Source organism: Ictidomys tridecemlineatus, chromosome 2 (genome assembly GCF_052094955.1).
Source record: "Ictidomys tridecemlineatus isolate mIctTri1 chromosome 2, mIctTri1.hap1, whole genome shotgun sequence".
In the NCBI taxonomy this organism is placed as follows: Eukaryota; Metazoa; Chordata; class Mammalia; order Rodentia; family Sciuridae; genus Ictidomys; species Ictidomys tridecemlineatus.
In genome coordinates, this window is record NC_135478.1 from 110977137 (window position 1) to 110995132 (window position 17996).

The 17996-nt window shown below is 37.6% G+C and overlaps 1 pseudogene; it reads right to left on the reverse strand.

Annotated features, from left to right (window-relative positions):
* Positions 1-2464: 2464 nt before the first annotated feature.
* LOC120891577 (immunoglobulin lambda variable 1-40 pseudogene) lies at positions 2465-17716 on the reverse strand (annotated as a pseudogene).
* Between the last annotated feature and the right edge of the window lie 280 nt (positions 17717-17996).

A 17996-nucleotide genomic window follows, 5' to 3' on the forward strand; every position in this document is an offset into this window, starting at 1 on the left:
GTTGGCATCTATTGTCTTTCAGTGTTTGAAATACGTTGTTCCAGGATCTTCTCGCTTTCAGCATCTGTGATGAAAAATCCATTGTTAACCTTATTGGTTTACCCCTAAATGTAATCTGCCTCCTTTCTCTTGTAGCTTTTAATATTTTCTCTTTGTTCTGTATATTGGATATCTTCATAACAATGTGTCTTGGCATTGGTCTACTGTGATTTTGTGTGCTCGGTGTCCTGTATGCATCTACAATTTGTATATCTGTTTTTTTTTTTTTTTTTTTTTATTTCTGGAAAGTTTTCTGTAATTATTTCATTCAGCAGGTTACTCATTCCCTTGGTATGAATCTCTGTACCTTCCTCTATCCTAATGACTCATAAGTTTGGTTTTTTTATGTTATCCTAAATCTCTTGGATGTTTTTCTTGTGATTTTTTACCAGCATATCTGAGTTGGCTAGACTCTTTTCAAGATGATATATTTTGTCTTCATTATCTGACGTTCTGGCTTCTTCTTGCTCCACTCTGTTAGTCATACTCTTGATTGAGTTTTTAATTTGGTTTATCATTTCCTTCATTTCTAGAATTATTGTTTGATTTTTTAAAATAATCTCTATCTCCTGATAAAGATGCTTAACTTCTTCTTTTATCTGTTTATGTAATTCATTTTCAATGTGATCTTTTGCTGTTTGGATTTGCTGTCTCGTATCCTCTTTAAGGTTCCTTTCCATCTGTCTAAGGTATTCCTTGAGTGTTTTATATGACCTTTTTTTTGATGACTCTAGCTCCTCCTGAATATTTAGGCTGTCCTTCATTGTTTGTACTCCTTTTCTTCCTTGCTTTTTTATGCTGCTCATGTTACTTCTTGTTCTGCTTGAATTCTGAGTTACTGTTTACTGTTATAAATTTATTTGATGCTTGGGAGGAAAGATATTAGAAGGGAAGGAAAGAAGTCACTTAAGAGAATGAGTGTAGGCAGGTAGAATTCAAGGAAGAGGGAATAATAAAATTGAAAAGACAAAAGAAAAAAATTGAAAATAAAGAAAGAAAAAAAGAAAATTTTAAAACAAAACAAAAATAATAATAACGATAATTTTAAAAAATGGAAATTACAGTTTAAAAACAATAATAATAATAAATTAAAAAGAATTAAAAAGAATTGAAAACATTAATAAAAAATTTAAAGAACAACAACAAAAAATGAAAATAAAAGAAAAGAAAAAAAGAAAAAATAATAATAATAAATGCAGTCATAGAGCTCGATTAACTTCTCTTCCAGTATGTGGAGCTGTGCCCACTGGGCCAAGCTTCTCTTCTTAATAGGTGGGATCCAATCACTGTGCAGCAGCTCTTCCTCCCAGACTGGGCGGGTCTCCAATCCTGAGTGCCTAGGGCCTTCTCTTGTGTTTCCTCAAGCCAGGCCCTTCTCACCTGTGACACTCACCACAATACTGGCTACATGCCAGGTCTGCTGCTCCTGGGAGCCTTGTTTACATGAATACCTGGGCACACTCTCCCTGTTTGCCTCCCTCAGACCCTAAGTTATAGAGCTTGGGGCTGAGAACCCCCAGCGAATTTGTTTGCCCTCCAGTAGCAACTCCCCTGGTAGCTGGTGCAAGGGACCTCAGTTGTCAGCACTGGTGGGAGTGGTAGCCGGGAGTTCTACGCTGCTAGTCCTGCAGCACGCCTGATTCCATTGGTCTGGCTATTGTGCTCAGTTGCCTTTTACCTCTGTAAGTTCAGTAGGGCCGACCAGTTATTTCAGTGGGATCCTTAGTGCTGAGTCACGAGAAGCAGGCGAACTGGAGCTTGAATGCAGCTGATCCGGGCTCAGTGTTTTCTGTGAAGCCCAGACTGTTCGTCCCAGATCCACGTCAGCTCAACATTGCCTAGTGATCCTGAGCAAACAGCATTTTGACAGTTTACGGCTCCCTATGCCCATGCAGCTGAAGGGGTTAGAGATTTGATCTCTCTGAGTCTGCTGCCATGTTGGATCCCTTAGATTTTAAATTGCCACTCAAATTATCAGCTGTTCCATTTTGCTCAGCGGGTATGCGGCTCACTAGCATTGTGAAGAGACTGCTCTAACGAGCTCCACAGGAAGTGGCGGCTGTGGCAGTGGCCCAGCTGAGGTCCTCGGGACACCCAGGGAGGAGGTGCGGGCTGGGGGAGGGGAGGCAGCTCCGCAGGGCCTGCGCGGCTGGGTGACTGGGCATGCGAGAGAGTGGGCAGGGCGGGGGGAAAGAAATTGAGATTGAGATTTAGAGAGTGAGCGTGGGAGGAGAGACGGAGGGAGAGAAGCAAGGCAGAAAGGCGGATAGGAGAGGGAAAAGGGGCCGAGAGATCCGGGCGGCTCGGGGACTGCAGGCTCACGCTCTCGCTGGAGTCATGACGGACTCACTCCACCTAAGCCCCTTTCTTGACATGGTGCTTAGTCTTTGTCGACAGATCTCCTTTAATGATCTTACTTTTTCTTTTAAGACGGGGCAACACACGCTGCGGGCGCGGCGGCACGGGGCATGGAGCGGCTCACTCCCTTCCCGCCGCCATCTTTTTCCAACATTATGTCTCTTAGCTGCAATTACCCAAGTCTACTTTGTGTCCCTGAAAGTATCTAAGGGGAAGTGTTTTAGGACAAGGTCTTGTCATCTTTGCCATTATTCCTTGATGTTACAGCATGACTCCTTGCAAGATGAGATGTTTGCCAGACATTGGTTATAACCACTGAGAATGTCAACTGATATGAGATTAAGAGGAAAACATAAAAGGCGATCACTTCTTATTTAACTCACTGAACTTCAGAAACCTGATTTGGAGGCTCCACAGGCAGGACAGGGACCAAAGTAGTTTTAGTATCTTTTCTCAGGGATGTGCCACAGTCCTGGACACAGCTGGAAATCCACACCTTCACTGCCTGTTCCTGTTCTGAGTCTCTGATGTGTCAGCTGTTGTTACCAGGATATGGAGATACCACAATTTTCTTAGGAGTATTCTTGTCATCATGTGGGCTCCAGGAAATGTGCTGCAGTTGCAAAGGTCCTTGCAGAGGTCCTGACAATGTAAGATACACCCTCAAATCTCTGACCTGAGTACACAAGGTAGAAACCATGCCCTTCTGCTTTCAAGTAACTCCTTGGGACTCATGCAAGGAGTTACCTTTTATCTCAGAAAGACAAGAAGAAAACACATAAACATAGCAAACATGGTGGCACTCAGACTAACATAAGCCCTGAATTGGGACAGTTGTCTCCAAAGTGAGGAGGGGAAGGGCCTCAGAAGACATGCCCATAGGCGTCATGAGGAGATGCTGAGTCCAGTGAATAGTGAAGAGACAACAAAGGAATAGGATTTCTGATTGTTTTCCTTCAATTTTTGAGGATCAATCTTAGATTAGGAGGTCAATAATGGAATCAATATAGTGAAGGCTGGGTAGTATTGCGGTCAATATTTACAGTTATAAAATGAAATTTTAACCCACTCATGATCATAAAAAAGTGTGCATCAACACAGCAAAATCCAGGGACCACAAAATTCATTATGTGTCCTCAGCAGAATCAAGTAAAATTCAACAAAATGTGACAGGGTCTCAAAGGGAATTTATAGAATGGAAAATATCATTCAAGAAGAAATATCTGCTGCCTGTTCTAAATATAAAAGAAAACCTGACCAATATTCACTGAAAAAAAAAGGAAGTGGTTTCCTGGGAGGTTCTGTGAGCAGAGATGGAGGGAGGGTTCCCAAAGGGAAAAGTAGGCTTGAGTGCTAATGGACAGATTCCTTGACCAGACTGTCCTGATGTTCCCAACAGTGTGAAGCTATCTCAAAATCTGTCAAAGTCTTCACTTACGCATGTTTTGTTTTCTGCCAATTATTTCATGTTAGAAAACTTAGGGAAATTAAGCTAAAACATTGATCAACAACATATACAATGGAATCTAAGGAAAAGAAGACACAGTTCTAGAATGCCTGGAAATAGAGAAAATGGATGGGGGAACCACAGTATTCCCCATCATGTATCAAATCTGAGATGACCAGGGTTGCACAGGCTGCCTCATCACCTGAACTTCAGGTTAAAGAGCCTATAGCATCCTGTTCAACTTCTCAAGCTAAAGAGGAACAGGAACTTCTTTTTCTATGGATATATTTTCCTAGGAACACCCTGCTGTGAATGATTCTGAGGGCAGAGAATAAGAGGCCTCTCACTCAAAGGAGTACCAGTAGATTCATCTGGGCCTATACTAGTGGTAGCAGAAAAAGCCATAGACTAGGTCTGAGAAAAGCTACAGTGTGTTTACCCTCCTGACAGATAGTAAAGGGGTTTTGTCTTACTTCCCCATGAGCCTGGAGCACTGTGCGAGCATCAAGGCTACTGTCATAAGCCTGACAGTAATAGTCAGCCTCATCCTCAGGCTGGAGCCCAGTGATGGTCAGTGAAGCAGAGTTTCCAGAATTGGAGCCAGAGAAGCGATCAGAGACTCCTGAATTTTGTTTGCTATAATCATAGATGATGAGCTTAGGTGCTGTTTCTGGGATCTGTTGGTACCACTGCACATAATAGCCACCAATATTGTTGCTGCTTCCAGTGCAGGAGATGGTGATTGTCTGTCCTGGAGTCCCAGACAGTGAGGGCTGCTGTGTCAGCACAGACTGGGCCCAGGATCCTGGAAGTGGGAGAGAGACAGAAAGGGTGAGTTTTTTCTAAAAACAAGAATAGAATCAGAACCTATATCAGAGGACTCCCAGACCCAATTTCTTCACCATATGTTGTCACCTGTGAAATGAACAATAAATGTGAAGAGAAAACAGGACCAGGCCATTGTGAAGGTTATCCTGAGCTCTGCCTTCTGTTCCTGATGCTGAGGAGAGTTTCCTCCAATCTCTCCTTTGCCCTCTTCATATTTTGAGAAGAAGAGGGTCTATCCATGCAAATTAGGTTCCTCTAGTTTTGCTTATTATTTGCACTTTGTGCCTGGTTCACACTCCTGTAATAAAGTTGTCAAGTAGGTGTGCAGGGGTGGAGTTGGGTTGGCTCAGGGGTGTTGGAGGTCACAGCTGTGAGCCCTAACAAGAGAGCATCAGGCAGGGCCAGGTGGCTCAGTACAGTTCTGGTCCCTTCCTCATCCCCCTTAACTAATCTGCAGTGCCCCCTGTTGTCCAAGCCCATACACACCATAATGTGACATTCTGATAAGAACCCCTGAGTCAGTCTTGTATACCCATTGAATCTGTCTTTGTGAGGCCAAACAGTGAAGCCTTTGTGTGGCCTCCCTATAACCTCAGTGTGGTCGTCTTGTTCTCCTCAGACTCCTTATGCAAATTAATGCATAGTTCACTTGACACTTCCCTGTACACAACTAAGATGGTGTCTTTGATATAAATTCTTCTCAGATCAGGATTAAGCAGGTGAACATAAAATGTCTGGTTTTATTAGCTTGAAGGAAACCATCTAGTTTCTCCACAGCATAAAAACTTTGCTTCAGAGATCTTTTCACTTTGGACTTGACAAGGAACTCTGTTGTGAAATATTATGAGTTGCCATTCAGAATAAACTTGTGCGTATCTTTTCAAGTTTTCTCAGTTCACATTATTGTAACCCTTATTTGCAGAAAGTGACTGAGGGTTGTGACTATCAGCCAGGAACAGCCATATGGCACTTCAGCCACCATTGGCTACATGTAATGCCACAGGGACTGGATACTCTGGAAGGACTCAGATTGCAGGACTCATGAATGTTTACAGTCATGCATGAAAATATCCTGTCTCCTATCCAGTGGCAAGGATGCAGGTGGTCTGGGCATAAATATCAGTCTTTTCTTTTTAATTACTTTATTTGTTTTAATTAGTTATACATGACAGTGAATGCATTCATGCACTTTGATATATCATACATAGATGGGATATAATTTCTCATTTTTCTGAGTGTACATGTTGCAGAATCATATTGGTCCTGCAGACACATATATACATACAATAATAATGTCTGTCTCATTCTACTCTCTTTCCTATCACCTCGTTCCTTCCTCTCTCTTCCCATCACTTCTCTTTACCTAATCTAAGGTAACGCTATTCTTCCCTAGTGCCCATTATCGTGAATTAGCATCCACATATTAGAGAAAATATTTGGCCTTTGTTTTTATGGGATTCGTTTATTTTGCTTAGCATGATATTCTTCAACTTCAACTATTTATTGTCAAATATCATAATTTCATTCTTTTTTAAAACCAAGAAATATTCCATTGATTACATATACCACACTTTCTTCATCTATTTATCTATTGAGGAACGCCTAGGTTGGTTCCATAGTCTAACTATTGTGAATTGAACTGCTATAAACATTGATATTTTTAGTATGTATTTGTTCAGTGTGATTCAGTGTATTTCCCAAGGGTCCGATGATTTCACTTGATAATTTTTTTTTTATTTTTAAGGACACAATACCTTTATTTATTTATTTTTATGTGGTGCAGAGGATTGAACTAAGTGCCTCACATGTGAAAGACAGGCAGTCTACCACTGAACTGCCGCCAAAGCCCCACCACCTGAAAATTTTAAAATATTTTTATTTCCATTTTTATTTTAATTTATTCTTATTAATTATAGATGGCATATTATACATGCATGGAGTGTAACTTCTCATATTATGGTTGTACATAATATTGAATTACATTTTGCTTATTCATACATGCAAATTGGAAAGTTATGTCTGATTCATTCATTCCCTTTCCTATTCTCAATCCCCCTACCTTCCCTTCATTATCCTCTGTCTTATACAAAGTACTTCTATTCTTCCCTACACCCCTTCCCTTATTGTGAGTTAGTACGACATTTCAGAAACAACATTCCCCCTTCATTTTTTGGAGGGATTGTCTTATTTCACATAACATAATAGTCTCCAGTTCCATCCATTTGACAAATACCATAATTTTCTTTCTCATTATGGGTAATACTCCATTTTGTGTACATACCACATATTCTATAACCATTTATCTGTTTAAGGGCACCTAGGCTTTTACCATAATTTAGATATTGTGAATTAAGCTGCTATAAACATTAATGTGGCTATGCCACTGTAGTATGCTGTTCTTAAGTCTTTGGGGTATGAATCAAGGAGTAGGATAACTGGGTCAAATTGGAGATCCATTCCAAGTTTTCTGAGGGATCTCCATACTGCTTTCCAGAACAGTTGCACCAATTTGTAGTTACACCAGCAATGTATGAGTGTGTCTTTCCCCCACATCCTCACTAACATTGATTGTTGCTTGTATTCTTGATGACTGCAAATGTGACTAGAGTGAGAGACAATCTCAGTGCAGATTTGAGTTTCTCTAACTGAAAGAGATATTGAAATTTTTTAATAACTGTAATAGTTCCAGATCCCAAGATAAGTAACAAGTGTTATTCTGGGGCCTAGAAACTTCCATACTAAGGGATGTAACTTATCCCATGTTACATTGTTATTGTTCACCTCCAACCTAATTCATAATTAAATATAGAAAATATTAAAAATCAAGCAATTGTGTTTGTTTCTATGTGAATAGAAATTTTGTACAATGAAAGTGATAATAGAGAAATTGGAATATATGTTATATTTTCTGATTAATAGATTATTTAAAAATACATTATACTTGGAATGCACACATTTTCAAGTCATTCAAATATATAAAAATTTAATATATTAAATTCTAATCAGTTTTCTCCTTTCTTACTTCTTTTGTCCTTTCCTCTGTGAGGAATAGACAATTATAGGTTCCCTTGAGATTTTCTATAGTTTTAATAAAAATTTATTTTTCAACCTTCACATGGTTCTCTCAACTGGAATGATTGTTAATTTCCTGCATAGTTTTCCTTCCACAGGACAAGCTTCAATTGCCCTTAAATTCAGAAAGAGCAAGATGAAAAGATCTTCTCTACTCCATGGCAGATTAGGAAGTTTACTTCTCCTCTTCTTCATGAGTGTACCCAAATCAATCAGCACATACAGAGTATACTTTTTATTATTCTTTTCTCTAATTTTATATCCAAACATGAACCCAGAATATTTGAATCAAGCAACAGAAAACAAATTATATAAAATTGCCAAGGTTTCAGAAAGAAAATTGGCAATAGAAAATAAGCACATGATGGTGGAGCTGAAAACTGGTGCAACCACTTTGGAAAGCAGTATGAAGATTCTTTAGAAAACCTGGATGCAACCACCACTTAACACAGATATCCCACTTCTTGGTATATATCCAAAGGACCCTAAATCAGCATACTATAGTGACATAGCCACATCAATATTTATAGTAGCTCAATTCACAATAGCCAAGCTATGGAACCTGTATTGGTACCTTTCAACAGATGAGTCAGTAAATATAATGTGGTATATATACACAATAAAATGTTACACAGACATAAAAAGAAATGAAATTATGGCATTTACTGGTAAATGTATTGAACTGGAGACTAATGTGCTATGTGGAACAAGCCAGTCCTCCAAAATACCAAAGGCCAAATATTCTCTCTGATATGTGGATGATAACCTAGAACAAATGAAAGTAGGAAGAAGTATGGAAATTCATTAGATAGACAAAGTGGGATAAAGTAAAGGGAGGTGAGTTGAGATTAGAAAACACAGTAGCATGAATCAGACTTATATTTCCTTTGTTCATACATACATAAATGACCAGTGTAACTCCACATCATGTTTAACCACAAGAATAGGATCAAAAGTGTAATGGGTTGCACCCCATGTATGTATATGTCAAAATATATGCTATTTTCATGGATATCAGAAAACAACAAATATAATAAGAAAATAAGCACATGAATTAATACTAAATCTCATCTATTATTAGAATGTGCATATTAAAGTAGCAATAACATGAGCTACACATTTATGGGATGATTTAAATATTCCACAAAAACATTGATGTGAAAGTAAATTCATACCAAATATTCAGTATGAATCAAGGTCCCTGAAGGTGATCCAGAAATCAAAATGAATGATGACTTATGCTCAATTAGCATAATCTTACCCATTCACTTAGATCAATCTGTGGATTACTGCATAAAACCATGCATACACTAATTATTATTCATAGGAAGAATAAATCATGTAATGAGGATATTAGCCTATGATTACAATAACTTTCTCCATTAATTTAAACACAGATGCAGGATCTAAGGTCACTGAAATGGAGAATTTTACATGCAAACTATTCTTTTAACCAGGCTTGATATTATGACATAAATAAAATAAAACATTTTTATTGTTATGTTCTAAGGCTTTGGAATATTGAAATTAAGTTTAAAAATATTTTACACAGGGTAAGAAAACATATTTTTAAAAATTCAATTATACTGCTTCCACTTGGAGAAGAATGTCTGAATTCTCCTATTAACATAGATAATTTAAATGGCCTGATTAAGGAGTTAAAAAACTGGCAAGTAAAATAAAATGAAACAAGACCTTGCAGGTCGATTTGCAGAGAGATCAGGTATGTTTACATGCTTAACTCAATAATCCTCTTTGAAGAAAGTCCATTTAAGCAATTTAGTGTCTAATTTGCAAGTTCAAAATCTGAGGCTGATGGATAGACACTTGTCAATGATGAAATTTATTATGTATACATAATTATGCAAAATTTGAAATTTGAATAAAATGTTATATATTAAGATATACTGATATTATGGATTACCATCTTGATGAATTACAACTTCTATGCTTTACTTACTTTACTGGTGATAATATACAATTTTATTATTTTTAGTATTAATATAAATTTTTGTGATTTTTCTGGTTTTTGTTTTTACAGTTTCTATGAGCATTGTATACTGAGAGTGAATTATGGTGTGCCACTAATGTAAACCAAAATCTGATGTCTTATTTTATAAACAATGAGGTTCTTAACTACCATAGTAAAGTGACATAAATCTGAAACCTCTACAGATGAGTGTTTTTACCCACTTGCTCACCTGGTTTTTTCACCATCACACTATTTTCATATACAGGACAGTAATAATTGGCCTTTTCCTCAAACTGAAGCCCAGAGTTTTATAAATAATTTTATTTGTTGAGAAATCTTTCTATCCAGAAATTCAACTTGGAAATTCAGGCCCCAGGTGTTTGAATCTGAAGAGGAGTGCTCAGATACAAGTCTTGCTAGTACCCCTCCCATAGTTTATTCTACCACCTGTTCAGGGTGCAGGTGAGTCTAGGTGTTGACCCCGGGATGCAGAGAAGGGGAGTGGCCATTTTGGCATAGGCAAAGAGACAGAATCTACAAGCATAGACCCATCACAATGAAGGAAGAGGCAGGGGTCACTGACTTGGGTATTCTTCAAGGCAGAAGATCATGACTAAGGTCAGTAGTCTGCTGTGGGACTCTGAGGCCTGTACCTATTTCTGCATTGACAGAGGAGCAGAAGGATGAAAGGAGTCCAGGCAATGGTGTACTCAGCCTGTTCTTAGGCTTCACTTTGATAGATCCACTAACACAAGCTTCTCTTATTCCAGCTCCATTGGCCTCTCAGAGTTGGAGCCTCTCATACAATGTGTCCATACCCCTGTCTCTAGCCCATGTGTACTCTCAGTGTCTGGGTCCCTGACCCAGGGAGGGTGGCATGATGAACTAGATTATGTAATACATGAGGATTAGGAGGAAATGACTGCTAGGACCACACTAAAGTTCATATGCATGGAAATCTAGCCATTTTGTACATTGTTTAGGCTCCTAAGGTGATATTTCTATTGACCAGAACATGTTTAACCAGGACTGTGTCCATTTTAATATCTAATTTTACAGCATCTTCTCTGAGGAAATTGTTCAATAAAATTGAGACAAAGATACAGGGCAGAAGGCATTTGTTGGTGAATTATGAAAGATGAGATCAGAGGAAATAGGAAAGAGATGAAATGTCAAGAGTAGGTGTGACACAATGAACATCAAGTGGGAGAAGATTATGTAGTCCATAGAACAAGATCAAGAAAAGGCAAGACCTGTGTTCAGATTCACACAGTGCATTCAGGTGGAGGAGTGGGTAAGAGTGGTTTTTTGTTGTATATTTGGCACATTGTAACCATGGTATTAAAAGCTGGAATATATTTAGCAGTTTTAGAGATGAACAGTGCTACAAGGATTCATGCACCTGCCATAGCAATAATAATAAATTAACCACTACTAGGGGACTTAGATGAGTCAATTATTTCTTCCTTCACTCATCTATTCTTTAACAGTAAATGAGATGTTTCATGTGCATCAGACACCAGAGATATGTAGAGAATTCAAGGAGTGGTCCCAGGTTGAGAGCAGCGGGAATCAGGCACAGGAGGATATGGATTGCCCAAAAGGATATTGTAGGCCTGAGGACCTCCTCCTTATACAGAGTAGGGAAAGGGTTTATCTCTGTAGTTGCAGGGCTTCCAGACAGCAAGGACTAAATACCCCTGAAAGAACTCAAATTTAACTTCATGTTGGTTCAGGTAGAGGAGTTCAATGAAGGGAATAGGCACAACCTTGTCCTAAGGGTGAATGCATCATCAAAGCTCATTGTAGGGGGCTGGAGATGTGGCTCAAGCAGTAGAGTGCTTGCCTGGCATGCATGTGGCCCGGGTTCAATCCTCAGCACCACATACAAACAAAGATGTTGTGTCTGCCAAATACTAAAAAAAAATAAATAAATATTATTAAAAAAATCTCTATCTCTCTCTCTCCCTCTCTCTAAAAAAAAAAAAAAAAAAAAAAAAAACACCTCATTGTAGCAGCCCAGGAAGCACCCTTCACAAATTTTACAGGGTATCCTACAGGAGTACCACATTTGATTTCAGGCCTCTGTCTTTGGCTGACTCAGGAAATTCTGGGTTAACTAGTGCAGGTTCTTTCTGTGGGAACCTGTGAGCACCCAGATTCCAGAAGCCACTTAGCCTACAGAAGAGAGCCATATAACACTGGAGACCCTGAAAGGATTCATGAATGTTTTCAATCATGGATGAAAATGCATTCTCCTAGTCACTGTGATATATGCAGGTAGTGTGGGCATGAATATCAGCTTTTGTTCATATTTTTTAAAGATGATTCATGTTTCCAGCTGAGGAATTAAATTATATTCTAAATTTTTAAAAACTTTTTATTTGACTTTTTCTTTGTTCTTACTGGTTGTAGATGACAAGAATGTATTTTCACATATTATACATATATAAAGTGTAACATCCCATTCTTCTGGTTGCACAGGATGTATTATTACATTGGCCATTTGTTCATATATACACATAGGAAACTATGTCCAATTCATTCTACTATCTTTTCTATTTCCATTCCTCATCCTTTCCCTTCATTTCCCTTTATCTAATCTGAAGTATTTTTATTCTTCCTCACCCCTTACCCTTATTTTGAGTTAGCATCACATATCAGAGGGCACATTCAGCCTTTCTGTTTTTAGGAAGGATTCATTTCACTTAAGATGATAGTGTCCATTTTCATCCATTTATCCATAAATGCCAAAATTTCCTTCTCTTTATGGCAAATAATATTCAATTGTGTATATACACCACATTTTCTTTACTCATTTATCTGATTTAGTGTACATCGTCTGTTTCCGTAGTGTATATATTGTGAATTGAACTGCTATAAACATTGATATGGCTGCATAATGATAGCATACTGATTTTAAGACCTTTGGGTATAGACCAAAGAGTAGGAAAGCCAGGTCAATGGTGGTTCCATCCCAAATTTTCTGAGGAATCTCCATACATTTTACCAGAGTAGTTGCACAATTTGCAATTCCACCAGCAATATATGTACCTTTTCTCCACATCGTCAATAACATTGATTCTTGCCTGTATTCTTCCATCATCAAACTTGCATGATGACTGGAGTGAGATAAAATCTCAATGTAGTTTTAATTTTAATTTCTATAGCTGCTAGAGATGTTAAATATTTTTTCATAATTTTGAAAGTTCCAAATCCCAAGATAGGCAACAAGTGCCATTCTACAGCCTAGAAACTTCCATACTTAAGAATGTAACTCATCACACAGGGGTGGATACTTTTCAACTCCAGCAAAATTTGTAATTAAATATAGAGCAGATAAAATCAAGCAATTATGTTTATTTCTGTGATAAAATAAATTGTGTACATATATTTATATTTTGGAAAGCAATAGTGTAGAAATTTGAAAAAAACTTACATTTTCTGATTAATAGATAATTATAAAATAAATTTTACTAGAATCTGGGCATTATGAAGTCATTAAAATTTTTAAAACTTTTCTGTATTAAATTTTACTTTCATTAAGTCTTTCTTCATTTCTTCATTCCTTTCTTCCTTATTTCTTCTACCAGTGAGGAATAGGCAATGTATGTCCTTTTGTGGTTTTCTGTAGGTTTGATGAAAATTGATTTTCCACCTTCATGTAGTTCTCTTAACTAAAATGGCTGTTGATTTCCTGCAGATTCTCTTTTTTCCAAAGTCAAGCTCCACTTGTCCTTCAATTCAGAAAGAGTAAGACAAAAATTCTTCCCTACTCCATTGCAGATCAGAAAATATCATTTTTCTCTTCTTCATGAATGTACCCAAAGATGATCCTTTCTCTAATTTTATCTCCAAAAATTAACTCAAAATACTTGAACCCTTTTTTATTGGTTTTATTTTTAAAATACATAACAGTGGAATGAATTACAATTTTTATTACAAGTACACAGCACAATTTTTCATATCGTTTTATAAAGTATGTTCACACCAATTCATGTCTCTACACATATACTTTTTTCAATATAATTCTTATTGCACATATATGACACAATTTTTCATATCTCTGTTTGTAAATAAAATATGTTGACACCACTTGAGTCTTCATATATGTACTTTGGATAATGATGTCCATCACATTCCACCATTCTTTTTTTTATTGGTTGTTCAAAAAATGGGAGTACATTCCACCATTCTTACTAACCCTCTGTCCCCTCCTTTTTCCTCCCAACCCTCTTCCCTATCTACATTTCATCTAATCTTCCCATGCTCCCCCACCCTACCGCACTATGACTCAACCTCCTTGTATCAGGGAAAACATTAGGCATTTGTTTTCTTGGGTTGCCTAACTTCGCTTAGCATTATCTTCTCCAAAACCATCCATTTTACCTGCAAATGCCATAATTTAATCCTCTTTTGTTGCTGAGTAAAATTCCATTGTATATATAAGCCACATATATTTATCCATTCATCCACTGATGGATTTATTGTTGTAAACATTAATGTAGCTGTGTCCCTGTAGTATGCTATTTTAATTCCTTTGGATATAGTCTGAGGAGAGGGATAGTTGGGTCAAATTATGGTTCCATTTCCAAGGAATTTCCATACTGGTTTCCATATTGGCTGCACCAATTTGCAGTCCCACTAGCAATATATGAGTGTACTTTTTCCTCACATCCTCATCAACATTTATTGTTGTTTTTCTTCATAATAGCTTCCATTCTGACTGGAGTGAGATGATATCTTAGAGTAGTTTTGATTTGCATTTCTCTGATTGCTAGAGATGATGAGCATTTTTTCATTCATTTGTTGATTAATTTTATAACCTCTTCTGAGAAGTGTCTGTTCAGATTGTTGGCCATTTGTTGATTGGGTTATTTGTTTTCTAGATGTTTAGCTATTTGAGTTCTTTATATACCCTAGAGATTAGTGCTCTATCTGATGTGTGAGTGATAAAAATTTGCTCCCAGCATGTAGACTCTCTGTTCACCTCACAGATTATTTCTTTTGCTGAGAAAAAACTTTTTAGTTTGATTCCATCTCATTTATTGATTATTAGTTTTAATTCTTACGCTATAGGGTCTTATTAAGGAAGTTGTGGCCTAATCCCACATGATGAAGATTAGGGCCTACTTTTTCTTCCATTAGACAGAGTCTTTGGTTTAATTCCTAGGTCCTTGATCCATTTTACTTTAAGATTTGTGCATAGTGAGAGATAGGAGAGTAAATTTTATTTTGTTGCATTTTTATTTCCATTGGACCCAGCAACATGAAACAATCTGTATTGCCAATAGAAAATAAGCACATGATGATGAAACTGCAAATCTTTGCAACAACTATGGAAAGCAATCTGTAGGTTCCTCACAAAACATGGAATGGAACCACCATTGACCTAGATATCTCTTTCTAAGTTTATACCCCGAGCACTTAAAATCAGCATACTACAGTAATGCAGCCACATCAATGTTTATAGCAGCTCAATTCACAATAGCTAAAGTATGAGACCAAAGTAGCTGTCCTTCAACAGATGAAAGGACAAAGAAAATGTGGCACATATACACAATGGAATATTACTTAGCCTTAAAACTTGAAATTACAGCATTTGAGGGTAAATGGATGAAACTTGAGACTATCATGCTATGTGAAATTAGCCAGTTACAAAAAGCCAAATGCCAAATCAATCTCATGTGGGTTACTAACCCATACGAAGGGACAGTAGGTGGGGTAAGTATAGAAGTTCATTGTATTAGATATACAGAATGAAGGGAAAGGAGGTAATAAGAATAGGAAAGACAGCAGAAGGATTTGGACTTAACTTTCCTGTGTTCATAAATTAATAAATGACCACTATAACTCCACATCATGTTCAACCACAAGAATGGGATCAAAATGTAATGGATTGTATCCCACATATGAAAAATATGTAAAAATATGCTTTACTTTAATGTATATCTAAAAACAACTAATAAAAACTATAAGCATATGAAATAACACTAAATCTCATCTGTCTGTGCATATTAAAGTTTCAATGAAATGTGCTACACAGCTATGGGATGGTTTAAATATTCCACAAGGACATTGAAGTGAACATAAATGTATTATATTGAAACTGTATATTCACTGTGAAATCCAGATGCCTTAAGATAATATATATATAAATATATTATTTGTGAAATCCAGATGCCTTAAGATTATATATATATATATATATATATATATATATATATATATATATATATATATATTCTTTGTGAAATCCAGATGCCTTAACGTAATGTGTAAATCAAAAGGAATAATGACATATGCTCAGCGAGCATGAGCTCACCCATTCTCTAAGGCCAGTCTGTGGATTACTGCACAGATACACAAAAATTAAAGAATTTTAAAAAGCAAATAGAAAGAAAAATAACACCAGTTTTTACATGTCAATCTGCAGAGACAACAGGAATGTTTACATGTTTAATTCAATGATATTATGTAAAGATAATGCAGTTTCAGAATTCAGTGTATAATTTGCAATTACAATCTCTAGATCCTGATGGGTAGAGATACTGACCACTACTAACTTTATACTACATATACAATTATGCATAATTTATAATTTAGATAAATTATTGTTGTATATTGACATAATGATATTATGGGCTATCATCTTCATGGATATCAACTTCTGTGCCATACCTTCTTTACTGGTGATAATAGAAAAGTTTATTATTTTAGTATTAATATAAATTGTTGAGACTTTTTTGTTTTGCATTTTGATGTTCCTCTGGGCATTATGTAATGGGAGAGAATCTTCAGCATGCCATTAATGTAAACCAGAATATGATGTGCTATTTTATAAACAGTGAGTTTCTTGACCTCCACAGTAAAATGACATAAACGAAACCTCTAGAGATGAGGGACACGTCCCATTACCTAATATGGTTGTTTTATTGTTATAGTACTAATTTCATATCCAGTACAGTAATAATTGTTCTCATCCTCAGACTGGAAGCCAGAGATTTACAAATACACTACATTGGTTGAGACATCCTGTATCCAGAAATTCAATTGAGGAACCCAGGGCAGGGCTGTTTGTCTGAGTCTGACTCAGATACAAGGTTGTCTGAGTAGTGCTCAGATACATGTCCTGCTACTACGACTACATGTATTTTTCTACCAAAAGCAGGTCTCTGTTCAGAGTGCTGGTGAGTCTGCCTGTTGATCCTAGAGATGCAGAGCAGGGAAGTGGCTGTGTCAGAACAGGCAAAGAGAGGGAATCTGCAAGCAAAGGCCCATCACAGTAAAGGGAAGAGGCAGGGGTCAGTTACTTGTTTATTTGAGGGAAAGGGGAATGACTCAGGTGAGGGGCCTGCCCTAGGTCTCTGAGGCCTATTGCTGAGAGCCATAGCCAAGTAAGAATGATGCATGGCAATTTCCTTGTCAGCCTACCCCATGTTGCTTAGAGGGAGGACTCTCCATTGTGGAAATGGGCTTGCCTTTGACCCAGGTTCTGGGGAAAATCCACCAGCACTCTACACGCATGTTCTGGAAGAATCTACCGGCACTCTACATCCCAAATATTCTCTGAATCCTGAGAGAACTCAAAGGGAACTCAAGGAGCAGACACCTGAGGCAGCAAGATATGCCCTATTCCCAGCAGGATACACCTTAAACCTGGAACCACCCTAAACCCTGATCGCCCTAAACCCCTATCCACCCTAAACCCGGATCTGCCCTAAATCTGGATCCGCCCTGGTCCTTGAGCAGGGTCACCTTTCTCAAACATTCATGCAATGTCACTGCAAATGACCTGGGTCCAAGGCAAGCCCATTTCCACAATGGAGAGTCCTCCCTCTAAGCAACATGGGGTAGGCTGACAAGGAAATTGCCATGCATCATTCCTACTTGGCTATGGCTCTCAGCATCTCCCCCCTTCTGATTAATTAAACAACAAGCAATGTGGCTTAGGGACCGTACCTGTTAGGTTGTCCAATTCAACATATGGTCTTACCCATCATCGGATAAACTGACCTCTAGGCATCAGCCTCCTGTCTTAGGTTGATACCACTGCAATTGGATCATACCTGTCACTGACTACAGATTCAGCATAGAGCCATACTTGTGGATAGGTCTATGCACCAGTGGGGGGGGTCAGGTTCTTTGCCTCACCTCTGTTGGCCCCCAAATTAGGCCCCCAAATTTTGCCTGGGCTATGTAACACTTGAATGCATTGTGGAGTTTTTAAACATTGCAATGGAAATTTCACCTGTGTAAAGCTACAAGGCCTTTACTATT